Source organism: Benincasa hispida, chromosome 1 (genome assembly GCF_027475165.1).
Source record: "Benincasa hispida cultivar pf3 chromosome 1, pf3_genome.v1.1, whole genome shotgun sequence".
NCBI lineage: Eukaryota > Viridiplantae > Streptophyta > Magnoliopsida > Cucurbitales > Cucurbitaceae > Benincasa > Benincasa hispida.
The window spans coordinates 17,934,632-17,938,779 of record NC_143478.1 but is presented as its reverse complement, the minus strand read 5'-3'; the positions used below and the strand labels follow the sequence as shown (position 1 = coordinate 17,938,779).

The window sequence follows — 4,148 nt, the reverse complement described above, 5'->3', positions numbered from 1 at the left end:
TTTAGTCATTAAGTTTTAGGTTTTGTTTTTATTTTGGTAGCTAAATTTCAAAACGTCGCGCTTTTACTCTTACTTTGTAGTTTTGGTTTGATTTCCATTTGATCCCTAAACTTCAAAATGATAACTTATTTTCTAATCTTGATGAAGTTCTTATAAAGAATTGGAAATTAGAGAAAATTAATTTAATTATAATTCATTTGATTATTAAATTATTAATGAATAATAACGCTAATACCTAAAAAGTAAGTATTTAGTGAAAAAAAAAATTAAAGACGTAAATCTTAAAGCTTATGGAACAAATCCATATACTTAATAGCAATTGAATGATAAACGTATATCAACAAATTGATATACGTGAAAATCGTATTTGCTTTTGTAAATACAAATTGGACACTAGGTTGGATCACATGTAGACAAATCAAAGTGGGATGAATGCAATGACACAAACACAATGTGGTAGAAAAATACGAATATATATATATATATATATATATATATATTAGACAAACCTGTTGTACTAAGACCCACATAAATACATATGAATTAAGAAAAAAGATCTTAAATATTGGGTAGCTGTTGTTAAATGGTAAAATACTTTATGAAATATATTTGTAAAATATTTGGTATTAAGTTATTTTGTTATATTCCCCAGAAATTAAAAGATGAATTATTTTGGTTTGAGGCATGCCCTAATTGGAAGCCTGCAGTGAAACAGAGGTTTGTCTTGGGCGTGCAAATTTATAAACATTCCTTTTATGTTATGATTGTTATTTTTGTAATTTGGAATTAGTTTTTATATTTATTTAACTAATAACAACATTAATTTAAATAAATAAAGCCTTTCCACCCGCACGCTCATCATGTGAAAATGGGCCGGACACACAAGCATGCTGCTTCAAACATCATCATTGTACCATAATCCTCTAATTAAAATTAGGCAAAATTTGATGAAAAAAAAAATTAAAATGAAAAAGGTTAATATATTTCACTATTTGAATTTCTACTATTGTAGTTTTAGGGAAGGTTGTAATTAATTTTTCATCTCTGACTCGATTGTCAAATTAGATTTGGAAGTGAAGAAAATTTACGTAATATTTTCTCGAACAATTGAAAGATTTATTTCTTTTAGAAAAAAATCATTTGCAACTAATCAGGATAAATTTATCTCCTAATCTTCTTCAATATATCCTGATTCAAATAAAGTTGTAACCTAATTTTTTTAACTTATTCTAATATTTTTGTGAAACATTAAACTACATTCGTATTAAAAAATTTTGGATCTACAACTTGAATGAGTACTTACCAAATAGCTCAAATTATCATTTAAAAAAAATGCTTTGGAATTTGAGTTTTTTCTTTTTTAGTTTCTAGTATGTTACGTAATTTTTCCTTTTTAAAAAAGAAAAAATCGTTATGGGCTAGAATATTGGGCTTATTCCGTTGACGGGCTTTGGCGCTGGGTTTACTCTTGCCATGCATCGTTTGAACTTTGAATTAGGCCGACAGTTTTTTAGTGGCCCGTGGTATTTTATTAATTTTTCCTTTCAGAAATTGTAGGACGGAAGCCATTAGAGCTGGAAACTTAAGGATAGACTTAATTCAAAGTTCATCACTCTTTCTTATTAGTATTAAGTTGTGGGATTAAATTTAAATTTTAAATTTGAATGCATACAAAGTTAACATTACATTCTACATGAATTTTCAAAGGAAATTCTTCAATGAATATCTGTAATTAAATAAAGATGAGAAAATTATTAAAATTGTGAGGGTGTGCTAATTGTTTCTAAGAGTATAGGTGTGTTGTTCCTGGAAAATTCCTACCGGAAGATCTAGTTATTTTGATCGGCTCAATTAATATTTTATTTTTTAGTAAATATATACATATATTGTGTAACTATGTCTATGGCTAGTTAGGGCATATTCGTACGCGTCTTCAAATAATTATAGTATATCTTAGAGTAATTACAATTGGTAGCATTTTTAGGAATAATAACCAAGTATATAACATCATTTAAAAAAAAATTGCAAATATAGACAAATCTATCAGCAATAGAGTCTAATTCTTAGTAGTGATATGGTCTATTTCTGATAGACTCCTACCAATAATATGGTCTATCACTGATAGACTACTTAAATTTGGTCATATTTGCAATTTTTTTTATTATATCTGCTAATACTTTGGGTCTAATGTATAATTGCAACTGTCCCATTTAAAATTAGACATTCATCTCGTCGCCCCTTTTCCTTCTTTTAGATGTAATTGCAACGAGTAGATAATAATAAAATGTACAGTAATATTTTTAAAGATTTCAAAATATGGCAAAATTTATCGATGATAGACTTGTATCACTAATAGATACTGACAGCTGAATCCAAAATTTGCTATATTTACAATTTTCCTTTTATATTGTACTATATCTGGCAATACTTTAGATCTGATTGTTATATTCGTAACTGCTCTTTTATTTATTTATTTATTTTTTAAGTAAATTCAATATGAAGGGTATAATTTTACAAAAAACAAAAACATGGTGAATATATTAGTTTCTTATTTTAGTTCAACACGACATTTGTTCTGAATTCTAGCGAAGTAAGCTTTTTATATATATACAAACAATAACAAACGAAACGAACAATCGTTTCACTCTTTTCATCTTCTTCCTTCATTCTTCACCGTTCATTTTTCAGCCGTGTAGAACTATTTTTCCGGCAAGTTATTTCTTCGGCAGCGTGTGCAGATTTTCCGATAGGTTCGTTTCAGGCATCTTCGTCCACTGATTCTTCACCATTCATTTTCAATTTCGTTTCTGGCATTTAATATTTTCATTTCTTTTTCGGCAGGTTGCTCTTTTCCTTTCTTTCAAATTTCCATTCCAGATTTTTATTGCTAATTAAATTGGATTTTGATGGGTATGTTTTGAGCGTGTCGATGATTTTTTTTTTTCCCGACAAGTTTTTCTTTCGAGCATGTCGATGGCATTTGAATATGTTTCATTTTTATGTGATATATTACATTGTTTATTTGTTATGCATTTATATCACATGTATACTCTATTTTATTGTTAAAGCGTGTGGATAACTTTTTCTTCGTGTTTATGTTTGTGTGTTTTTTAGTTTGATTATTACATTGTGTTGTTTTATATTATTATTTGAAATATACTGAGATTGTACATGTTTATATTTCCAGTTATATCACATATATACTTTATTTTATAGTAATTGTGATATATATGTTGGAAGGGAAAAAAATCTTGATATATTCTAAATATTCTAATGTCAAGCATCCTCTGGTAAATCAAAGAAGACAAGGATCCCTTCTCAAATGGAGTTTAGGAAGACTGTAAAATGTAGTCGTGGAAGGAAAGGTTATAACAAGCAGACTTGCAGACATTCTCTACCCTACAATACTCAATAGTGCTGGTCATTGTTGTTTTCACTCAAATGTAGTTGTTGATTTTTAAAAATTCATCTTTGTTATTGAGTTATATTTTGGACTCTAATGGATATTTGAAGCTTTTTCCCCCCTTAAAAACACTCCTAATGTGTGCTAAAGGTATGAAATATTCTTTCATATATATGTCATGTACTAGGTATTCTCTTGGAACTTTATTTATTATGAACCATTTCTGTCTTTTGTCTAGACGAATTTCATGAAAAATAAACTCAACTTCACGTCATTTCTGTTTTTTGTCCTGTGAAGTTACTTCACGAGACGAAATTCACAAGAAATGAATTCAACTTCATCTCATTTTTGTCTTTTGTCTCGTGAAGTTAGTCTCATTCGTCTCATAAAGTTACTTCACGAGACTAACTTCCTGAACTCGATTTTCTAATATATAATATATTGTGTATATATATCTTGGTTCAATTTTAGGATTTTTTTTTTTTTTTTTTTTTTTTTTTGCATTTTACTAGAAGATTATTTATGATCATTTCGCAGTCGCAATATGAAGTTTATATAGAATATATTGACAATAATGAAGATGTATCACATGGAGATGATTAAAATGTCTGATATATGTATGGAATATACTGTCAATAATGAAGATGAACCATATGGTATATATATATCTATATTGGACAATAATTAAGATGTCTAATATATCATATATAACAAAGCAAACATCAACAAAAAAAAAAAAAAAAAG

At 27.8% G+C, this 4,148-nt stretch overlaps 1 long non-coding RNA gene across 1 annotated transcript; it reads left to right on the top strand.

Moving 5' to 3' along the window:
* The first annotated feature begins 229 nt into the window (after positions 1 to 229).
* LOC120067940 (uncharacterized) lies at positions 230 to 3,560 on the top strand. Its single transcript, XR_005479055.2, has 3 exons — positions 230 to 2,750; positions 2,842 to 2,910; positions 3,282 to 3,560. It is a non-coding gene; the product is annotated as an uncharacterized LOC120067940 (long non-coding RNA).
* The last annotated feature ends 588 nt before the right edge of the window (positions 3,561 to 4,148 follow it).